Source organism: Eretmochelys imbricata, chromosome 15 (assembly GCF_965152235.1).
Source record: "Eretmochelys imbricata isolate rEreImb1 chromosome 15, rEreImb1.hap1, whole genome shotgun sequence".
Taxonomy (NCBI): Eukaryota; Metazoa; Chordata; order Testudines; family Cheloniidae; genus Eretmochelys; species Eretmochelys imbricata.
This window is the reverse complement of record NC_135586.1, coordinates 10,530,784-10,541,972: the sequence shown is the minus strand read 5'-3', so window position 1 is coordinate 10,541,972 and position 11,189 is coordinate 10,530,784. Positions and strand designations below refer to the sequence as shown.

Here is an 11,189-nt window from a genome sequence, read left to right as displayed (position 1 = left end):
TCCAGTTTATTGCACTGAACGTAGGATGTATGATTACCTGGCCTACAGGCCGGCGGCAGACTGCTACAACATGGCACACCATGCAGTAAGTTGTTGGACCATCTCTTTCTGGCTGTAGCTCTGAGGGAGTTGAGTGGGATGGGGGATAGAATCCTTCAGTGACTTTGACCGCCTTGTAGACAGGCTCACTAAAGACCTGTCTGCAGAAATTCCATCGGGGAAGAATGGAAATCAGGGGAACACAGCGAATTCTCACAGAGCCCCTGCATCTAGATATAACTACAGCCAGGAAGCCGGGAGAAGAAACACCTGAGTCACCGCTATGATCCGACAGCAGATTCCAGGATTCAGAAGCAATAATGGTCAAACCGTCCTAAGGCTATGAGGGAGCTCCTCGGACGGGCCCTCATCCTACCGTGCCATCCCATCCGAGAGACTCTTCTCATACTCCATGGCTGTGTTTGACCGTGTAGTCCCGAACGATACGCAGCGTTCAAGATGGTTTTCGCCCCTGCCCCAGCTCAGCCATGAAGTGGTGCTGGAAGAAGTTGACTTTACAGCACAGGAAATAGTGACAGACGCATGAAGACACACAGGAGAGCCCCAGGAAAGGACAGCATTTGGTACGACAACTCCTGAAAAATACAGATCGTGGTTTCCTGGTGCTAACTGCTGTGGCAAAGGTACCTCTCAACAAGGCAAACAGCTCCATAAGGCAGCTGGCGAAGAAGAGGCTGTCACTCCCTTGGAGGGCTAGTAACGAGCACAGGTAGGGAGGCACCAACATCCCTCGAAGGGGTGATGTGTCTGACGCTGCGGCGATCACTTGCGCGTTCCATCTTTCGATGTGCCTGGATGCTACGGTGAGGAACCTTGTGGCGAGTGCTGTGCGTGACATCATCGGGAAGCGAATCGCCGTGGCCCCTTCCAGCCAAGAGGTCGCCTGGAAGCCGTATTTGGAAGAGACGGTGGAGTCTTTGCTCCACTTTGGACTCATGCCTGCAATGCAACACAACAGCTGGAAAAGCATATCGGCAGCTACTTGATGTGGTGTGAGGAACGTCGGGAGCTGGGAGTCCTGCTGCCACGGTCAAGAACACCGAGCGCACCATCATCACTCCGAGAGCGAGAACCATGCTGGAGAGGACCCTGGAGGATGCCATCCATGGGTAGTACATAGAAAACCGGAGATGGAAGAAGACGCTTTTCATCCAAGCAGAGTCGTAATTTGGGGGAACCAAGTTGATTTTATTTGGAATAGAGTCTACGTGGGGGCGTGGTGCTGGAACAGGTACTAGGCTTATAGCTACGATGCCGGGCAGAGGAGCCCGTCGACTGCACGCCCTGTGGGTCCCAACAGCCGGCTCTGCTCAGCCTGCAGAGCAGACTTCACTTTCCCCTCTCTAGGGTTGGCTGTGGAGCGATGGCGCCACCTGCTGGTTCGGATTTCAAAGCTTGGTAGAAAAATAAACAACTGCAAGGGCGGGGGAAGCAACTCTCTCACTGAGTGCCTGACAGGGGTAAATCGATCCCCACAAAAAGGGAGGGAATGGAAGAGTAACGAGGAGCACTTCACAGTGGGAAAGCCTGCCACAAGCACTAGATCATGTACGCTCATCACAAAGCTCCTGTGGATGAGCTTAATCTTAACGGGGGTGGGAGCCTGCAGCGTGAAGTGGCCTGTCCCAAGCCACAGCCTAAGAAGGAGACGGTAAGTATCATGAGTTAGAATTTTTATAGTAGGTTTGGAAAAAAAAAAAGAAATCAGGACGGGGACCTCTGGGTACATCAGGACACCTAGTGCCTTCACATGGTCTCACAAATCAAGATCCATGGAACATATGCTGGGTGGGGAGAAGAATACAACCAAGTCTAATTAATTCACACAGTTGTTTAATCCAGGTTCTAAAAAGTAAGTATCACTTCATCAGATGCATGGAGTGAAAAATACAGGAGGCAGGTATAAATATACAGCCCATGAAAAGATGGGAGTTGCCTTATCAAGTGTGTGGGGGTGGGGGTGGGGCGGTCAGTGCTAACGAGGCCAATTCAATCAGGGGTGGATGTGGCCCATTCCCAACAGTTGACAAGAAGGAGTGAGTATCAACAGAGGGAAAATTACATTTTGGAGTGACCCAGCCACTCCCAGGCTTTATTCAGGCCTAATGTGATGGTGTCAAGTTTGCAAATTAATTCCAGTTCTGCAGTTTCTCGTTGAAGTCTGTTTTTGAAGTTTCTGTCTTTGAAGAATGGCTGCTTTTAAGTCTCTTGAGTGTCCAGGGAGATTGAAGCGCTCTCCTACTAGTTTATGAGTGTTACAATTCTTGATGTCTGATTTGTGTCCATTTTATTCTTTTGCATAGACACAGTCTGGTTTGGCCTATGTACATGGAATCAAGTTCACGAATCAAGTTCACGCAAGTTAAGAAGGAAGGTAGGATACATCTGGGGTCAGGATACATCTGGGGTCAGGCTTAAGGCACGATACATCTGGGGTCAGGATACATCTGGGGTCAGGCTTAAGGCACGTATCAGGCTCACGAGATACATACATAGTATGTAACCAGCATACACCCAGATTGGGGTGTGGGAGTTCTTAAAGCATCAGTGATATGCCACCCAGAGAATATAGTGAGAATCCAAGTCAGTACTGGGTGTACCAAATTCAACTAATTCTATTTTTTAACCACAATAGTCTCCCCAAGGGGAAGTGCACCGTTCCTGGAGGTACTGCAATACCAGGTCGATGCGTGGAGTGGATGGAGCAAGCTCCTATTCCATCTCCCTGTTCCAAAAATCCATTTAATATATAGTCCTCAGATAGAGGACGTATCAGATATTAAACTGATAAGAACAGATACTACACTTGATCTTAGCCAAAAGGCCGAGAAGCGATAACGATACGCTGAAAAACGAGGCAGCCCTACCTCTGCCACAGCTTTCTATGTCACCACGAGGAGCTCCCAGACAGGGACCAAGTGCCCTCAATGAGACTTTGACAACTAGGAAACTCTCAGTGACAATCGCTCCCCCTAAATGACTCCAATGTAATAGTTCAAGCAAGAACTCAACACACAAGTCTGCTCAAGGACCGAGAATTCTTTCAGTCTGGTTACTTGGGTTCATCTCGCTGCTTTCCCTGGCTGCTGCCGCATACTCCTAAATTGCATAAACCCACCCACTTCCTGTGACGTACTCAGTCACTGTTAACTCTTGCAGCAAAACAGATCAAAGAAAATGTGAGCAAGCGCTATCCGGCCGGGGTGGCCAAACTGCGTGCGGCTCTTTTACAGTTACAGTGCGGATCCTGGAGCTCCACGTTTCCCCCTACCCGTTCTCCACCTACCACAGACTGGGGACGGGGAGCTCAGGGCTTCTGCCCTGCGGCAGAGTAGTGGGGCTAGGGGCTTCTGCTGGAGGAGACTGGTGCCTGCCACAGATAGCTCAGTGGTTTGAGCATTGGCCTGCTAAACCCAGGGTTGTGATCCTTGAGGGGGCCATTTAGGGATCTGGGGCAAAAATTGAGGATTGGTCCTGCTTTGAGCAGGGGGTTGGACTAGATGACCTCCTGAGGTCCCTTCCAATCCTGATATTCTATGATACACTTTCGCTGCACAGAATGCTTAGGGCAGATTGCTTTTCTTGCAGCATTTTCTAGGCAGACTTCTCTCTTCGTGTTCCCTTCGGTCTCCCCAAGGACCGCTCATTTATCTTGAGAAAACACAGAGGACGCACACAGTGACAACAAGCCAAAGAGAGAATGGTTATCTTTAGACAGGCATGGAGAGAGTGAGGAAAATCTAGCCTATAGTCAAGCAAATATAATAACTAGCCTATAAATCTTATATGCACATGGTTTGAAATAACTTGCTCACCAAGTACTCAGGATATTTTGATATAGATAGATCTAGATCTTCCTTCGCTTCTGTCAAAACCCTCTATTTATCCTTTCGTCAGCACTCTGATGTTTACTGTGAAGTTTCCCAAAACTGATTGAGGGAAGCCAAAACAAATGTATCCTCTTCAAGATCCGCTCGACTCAAGTCCATAAGACGATCGCCTGCAAGCTCAGGCACGTGAAACGTGGATGGCTCATGAAGCAGAAAGCGGCGTGCGCACTAAAATACAGTATTGTACGGATCAGAAGAAAGAAAACACACGAACACTTAAGAAGACGAAGAAAAACAGGAACGAAGGCACTATACGACTCAACGTGCTGGACCGTAAACCAAAGACGGCGCCCTTCCGGGTATTACCAGCCAAGGGGGACGCTACCCATGACCTCGCTCCTAGGACGAGTCCAGTATGAGTATGAGCTTGGCAGGATTGCTTCCTGACACTGCCGTCTCTGACCTCACATTTCCTCCCGATTTTTACTGGGGCTGAGGTTATTTATTTAAATGAGTTCTGAAGGCACGGTCAGAATTTTACCAGTAGCAGCTGGCCGACAAAACGCTGCCTTAGGAGACTGACAGCAGACTTACTTGTAGAAATACTAATTTTACAAGTGCAATTCCCCCTTCCCTCAGCCCTGGCCTCGCACCTGTCAATAATGAACAATTAGTAAAGGGTAGGGGTTTTTGTCTAGCCAGATGTGTATATTTGTCATATGTGAACGAAAATCTCCTCCTCTTTTTCCCTTATCTCCTTTATTTATCAACCGATTTTGATAAAATTTGAAATGGAGACAGTTTTTTCTTTTTTAGAGGCCTCTCCTATTGCGAGGCCTTAAGCTGTACCTTCGTTAGCTTATGCCTGAAACCGGCCCTGGCCCCTGTGCTCTACGGTAGCCCCAATGCTCTTTTCTGCTCTCCCATAACTCTCTCAAACAGACAATCAGGCTTGCCTAAGGTACTTACTCCCTTGCAGTACCAGTCCAGTTCCTTGCTGACTCTTGTCTAACCACTGCCCCTACACCCTATCCTGAGCTGATTCCGTTCCCAACGCTCCCGCTCAACTCAGGAAAACCAAGAATTAAGAGGTAAGCTGTGCAGGGAAATCCTGTTGAAGGTAGTTTTCTGGTGGTGGGGTGGGTGGCACGACGCATTCCAAAGCATGGAGTAATAGAGACAAATACCTAAATTAGATATAAAAATAGAGCTGGATAAATTTAAGAGTGGGATTGTACTATGTGAGAACAAGGCTTCCAAAAGCCAACTCTCAAGTGACCAGAGGAACTAGCGAACAGGAGCAGCTAACATGAGTTTTGCGAGGGAGTTCTCCAGGTGAAGGAGGAACAACAACGTGACCCCCTAGGGTGTGTTTGGGGGTGTGTGTGTGTGTGGGGGGTGCTTACTGAAGTCTATAGTGCGCATAGGCGGCCAGTTCTAGGGGCCCGTAGTGCCTGGGCACCAGGAATATTCCTGGCCAGGGGTGACAGTAACTCTGCAGACTTACCTGTATGGGGGCTGGGGCCAGTTCCGGCCCCCGGGAGGGGTGCGGCTGGGCTGGGGGGGTCAGCGTCCCCCAGCCCGCCCTTGCAGGTCGCCTGAGCCACACCACCCGGGGCGCCAGTGGCGGTAAGAGCTATTACCAGCAGGAGAGTGAGTTTGTGTGTGTATGGGGGTGGGTTTTTGGAGGGGGGTGAGGGAGTGAGAGAACCTGGATTTGTGCAGGAAATGGCCTAACTTGATTATCATGCACATTGTGTAAAGAGTTGTCACTTTGGATGGGCTATCACCAGCAGGAGAGCGAATTTGTCGGGGGGGGGGGGGTGGAGGGTGAGAAAACCTGGATTTGTGCTGGAAATGGCCTAACCTGATGATCACTTTAGATAAGCTATTACCAGCAGGACAGTGGGGTGGGAGGAGGTATTGTTTCATATTTTCTGTGTATATATAAAGTCTGCTGCAGTTTCCACGGTATGCATCCAATGAAGTGAGCTGTAGCTCACGAAAGCTCATGCTCAAATAAATTGGTTAGTCTCTAAGGTGCCACAAGTACTCCTTTTCTTTTTGCGAATACAGACTAACACGGCTGTTACTCTGAAACCTATGTATGTATCTCGTGAGCCTTGTAACCGATAAGTGCCTTAAGCCTGACCCCAGATGTATCCTACCTTCCTTGTTAACTTGCGTAAACTTGATTTCAGTGCCCCTCTCCCAGGTACATAGGCCAAACCGGACTGTCTCTACGCAAAAGAATAAAATGGACACAAATCCGACATCAAGAATTGTAACACTCATAAACCAGTAGGAGAGCGCTTCAATCTCCCTGGATACTCAACAAACACACTTAAAAGCTGCCATTCTTCAAAAACAAAAACTTCAAAACAGACTTCAAGGAGAAACTGCAGAACTGGAATTAATTTGCAAACTTGACACCATCACATTAGGCCTGAATAAAGCCTGGGAGTGGCTGGGTCACTCCAAAATGTAATTTTCCCTCTGTTGATACTCACTCCTTCTTGTCAACTGTTGGGAATGGGCCACATCCACCCCTGATTGAATTGGCCTCGTTAGCACTGACCGCCCCCCCCCACCCCCACACACTTGATAAGGCAACTCCCATCTTTTCATGGGCTGTATATTTATACCTGCCTCCTGTATTTTTCACTCCATGCATCTGATGAAGTGATACTTACTTTTTAGAACCTGGATTAAACAACTGTGTGAATTAATTAGACTTGGTTGTATTCTTCTCCCCACCCAACGTATGTTCCATGGATCTTGATTTGTGAGACCATGTGAAGGCACTAGGTGTCCTACTACATGCAGAGGTCCCCGTCCTGATTTTTTTTTTTTTTCAAACCTACTATAAAAATTCTAACTCATGATACTTACCGTCTCCTTCTTAGGCTGTGACTTGGGACAGGCCACTTAACAGGGGTGGGAGCCTGCAGCGTGAAGATTAAGCTCATCCACAGGAGCTTTGTGATGAGCGTACATGATCTAGTGCTTGTGGCAGGCTTTCCCACTGTGAAGTGCTCCTCGTTACTCTTCCATTCACTCTCTTTTTGTGGGGATCGATTTACCCCTGCCAGGCACTCAGTGAGAGAGTTGCTTCCCCCGCCCTTGCAGTTGTTTATTTTTCTACCAAGCTTTGAAATCCGAACCAGCAGGTGGCGCCATCGCTCCACAGCCGACCCTAGAGAGGGGAAAGTGAAGTCTGCTCTGCAGGCTGAGCAGCGCCGGCTGTTGGGACCCACAGGGCGTGCAGTCGACGGGCTCCTCTGCCCGGCATCGTAGCTATAAGCCTAGTACCTGTTCCAGCACCACGCCCCCACGTAGACTCTATTCCAAATAAAATCAACTTGGTTCCCCCAAATTACGACTCTGCTTGGATGAAAAGCGTCTTCTTCCATCTCCGGTTTTCCATGTACTACCCATGGATGGCATCCTCCAGGGTCCTCTCCAGCATGGTTCTCGCTCTCGGAGTGATGATGGTGCGCTCGGTGTTCTTGACCCGTGGCAGCAGGACTCCCAGCTCCCGACGTTCCTCACACCACATCAAGTAGCTGCCGATATGCTTTTCCAGCTGTTGTGTTGCATTGCAGGCATGAGTCCAAAGTGGAGCAAAGACTCCGCCGTCTCTTCCAAATACGGCTTCCAGGCGACCTCTTGGCTGGAAGGGGCCACGGCGATTCGCTTCCCGATGATGTCACGCACAGCACTCGCCACAAGGTTCCTCACCGTAGCATCCAGGCACATCGAAAGATGGAACGCGCAAGTGATCGCCGCAGCGTCAGACACATCACCCCTTCGAGGGACGTTGGTGCCTCCCTACCTGTGCTCGTTACTAGCCCTCCAAGGGAGTGACAGCCTCTTCTTCGCCAGCTGCCTTATGGAGCTGTTTGCCTTGTTGAGAGGTACCTTTGCCACAGCAGTTAGCACCAGGAAACCACGATCTGTATTTTTCAGGAGTTGTCGTACCAGATGCTGTCCTTTCCTGGGGCTCTCCTGTGTGTCTTCATGCGTCTGTCACTATTTGCTGTGCTGTAAAGTCAACTTCTTCCAGCACCACTTCATGGCTGAGCTGGGGCAGGGGCGAAAACCATCTTGAACGCTGCGTATCGTTCGGGACTACACGGTCAAACACAGCCATGGAGTATGAGAAGAGTCTCTCGGATGGGATGGCACGGTAGGATGAGGGCCCGTCCGAGAAGCTCCCTCATAGCCTTGGGACGGTTTGACCATTATTGCTTCTGAATCCTGGAATCTGCTGTCGGATCATAGTGGTGACTCAGGTGTTTCTTCTCCCGGCTTCCTGGCTGTAGTTATATCTAGACGCAGGGGCTCTGTGAGAATTCGCTGTGTTCCCCTGATTTCCATTCTTCCCCGATGGAATTTCTGCAGACAGGTCTTTAGTGAGCCTGTCTACAAGGCGGTCAAAGTCACTGAAGGATTCTATCCCCCATCCCACTCAACTCCCTCAGAGCTACAGCCAGGAAGAGATGGTCCAACAACTTACTGCATGGTGTGCCATGTTGTAGCAGTGTGCCGCCGGCCTGTAGGCCAGGTAATCATACATCCTACGTTCAGTGCAATAAACTGGATAGCCCCCACTCTGTTGCTGGACTTCTGCCTGCATTCTCTTTTTACTCCTGCAGCTCTTTCCTTTCTTCTTGTTTTTGTTTTCATCAGGGGGGTTTTATTTACTTAAACTTCATTAACATTCTTTAAACTTATCTTCTCCTCTCCCTCCCCCCCCCCGCCCACTCCCCTCTAATCTCCCTCAAAACTTTCCTGTTCCCTAGTTCCCCTGGTCCCTTAGGAGCAGGCTTTTTAAAGTCTTCTTCTCCCTGAGGAGCCCCACCCACCGATTAAGAGTTAGCACCCACCAAAGGGCTTGGCCATCAAAGCCTTCTTAAGAAGCTCTCAACTTGCCTAGCAGGTCTCCAGGCTCAGCAGAGGGTCCCTCAAAGGACCAGACCACACTATATACTTCCTTCAAGCAGCAAGCACACAACGGACAAGCCAGGGACCATAGGTGCTGACTCTGCGGGTGCTCAGCACTCAAGAGCCAGAGCTTCAATGTAGAATGTGATCAGTTCTGTGCTGCGAACCACTTCTGCCCTTTGGGCAGGGAGTTTGATTGTAAACAGAGGCAGGGTGATTAATTACAAGCCTTTTGTAATCTTAAATTAAGTTAAGGATGGCTAGATCATGAAAGCATTCCCAGGCGCTCCAGTAAAAGATAGGAAACAAAGGGTAGGAATAAATGGTCCATTTCCAGAATGGAGAGAAGTAAATAGTGGTTTCCCTGAGGGGCTTGTACTGGGACCCAGTCAACAGATTCATAAATGATCTGGGAAAAGGGGTAAACAGCGAGGTGGCAAAATTTGCAGATGATACAAAAAACTACTCAAGATAGTTAAGTCCCAGGCAGACTGCAAAGAGCGACAAAAGGATCTCAGGTTTCAGAGTAACAGCCCTGTTAGTCTGTCTTTGCAAAAAGAAAAGGAGTACTTGTGGCACCTTAGAGACTAACCAATTTATTTGAGCATGAGCTTTCGTGAGCTACGAGCTGTAGCTTACGAAAGCTCACGCTCAAATAAATTGGTTAGTCTCTAAGGTGCCAAAAGGATCTCACAAAACTGGGTGACCTGGCAACAAAATGGCAGATGAAATTCAATGTTAAATGCAAAGTAATGCACCTGGCAAAATATAATCCCAACTATATATCCAAAATGATGGTGCCTAAATTAGCTGCTACCCCTCAAGAAAGATCTTGGAGTCATTTGCAGTACTCCGGAAGCACTGTGTTTCCAGCTTACTGCAAATGTATAAGAAGCCTTCTCGCTGTGCCTCTATCATCCTGAACTCATTCTTCAGCTTCAGAAGACTTCAGAATTATCTCCAGTCATCAATGGGACAGACACAACTGAATAACGTAGCTGGGCTTAACATGCATCAAAACAATACCAAGGGACCTAGATGTAAATAAGATTGCTGACCCTTTCATCCAGAAAGCGACAGTGATCCATAATGTCTTCAAACTGGGATGTTAGTGAAGACCGCTTTTAAGTAATTGCAATGATTTTAATCTACTGTAATTCATAGCAGTGTAATTATGTATGTAATTCAAAACAACTTAATTTTTAAAAGAGTAAAGATAACAATGAGAGACACATTCAGTAACTAGGCATTGGCACCAGGCATTGGCACCCTGACAGCAGGATTGTCTGGCTATGTAGACTCCCTCCTCAGGCCCTACGCTACCAGCACTCCCAGCTACCTTCGAGACACCACTGACTTCCTGAGGAAACTTCAATCCATCGGTGATCTTCCTGATAACACCATCCTGGCCACTATGGATGTAGAAGCCCTCTACACCAACATTCCACACAAAGATGGACTACAAGCCGTCAGGAACACTATCCCCGATAATGTCACGGCTAACCTGGTGGCTGAACTTTGTGACTTTGTCCTTACCCATAACTATTTCACATTTGGGGACAATGTATACCTTCAGATCAGCGGCACTGCTATGGGTACCCGCATGGCCCCACAGTATGCCAACATTTTTATGGCTGATTTAGAACAACGCTTCCTCAGCTCTCGTCCCCTAAAGCCCCTACTCTACTTGCGCTATATTGATGACATCTTCATCATCTGGACCCATGGAAAAGAAGCCCTTGAGGAATTCCACCATGATTTCAACAATTTCCATCCCACCATCAACCTCAGCCTGGTCCAGTCCACACAAGAGATCCACTTCCTGGACACTACAGTGCTAATAAACAATGGTCACATAAACACCACCCTATACCGGAAACCTACTGACCGCTATTCCTACCTGCATGCCTCCAGCTTTCACCCTGACCACACCACACGATCCATCGTCTACAGCCAAGCTCTGCGATACAACCGCATTTGCTCCAACCCCTCAGACAGAGACAAACACCTACAAGATCTCTGTCAAGCTTTCTTACAACTACAATACCCACCTGCGGAAGTAAAGAAACAGATTGATAGAGCCAGAAGAGTTCCCAGAAGTTACCTACTACAGGACAGGCCTAACAAAGAAAATAACAGAACGCCACTAGCCGTCACCTTCAGCCCCCAACTAAAACCCCTCCAACGCATTATTAAGGATCTACAACCTATCCTAAAGGATGACCCAACACTCTCACAAATCTTGAGAGACAGGCCAGTCCTTGCCTACAGACAGCCCCGCAACCTGAAGCAAATACTCACCAACAACCACATACCACACAACAGAACCACTAACCCAGGAACTTATCCTTG

General features: G+C 48.5%; 1 non-coding gene across 1 annotated transcript; it reads right to left on the bottom strand.

The window, feature by feature from the left end:
* Positions 1 to 2,705: 2,705 nt before the first annotated feature.
* On the bottom strand, positions 2,706 to 2,896 carry LOC144275893 (U2 spliceosomal RNA). The gene has a single exon (XR_013348126.1). It is a non-coding gene; the product is annotated as a U2 spliceosomal RNA (small nuclear RNA).
* Between the last annotated feature and the right edge of the window lie 8,293 nt (positions 2,897 to 11,189).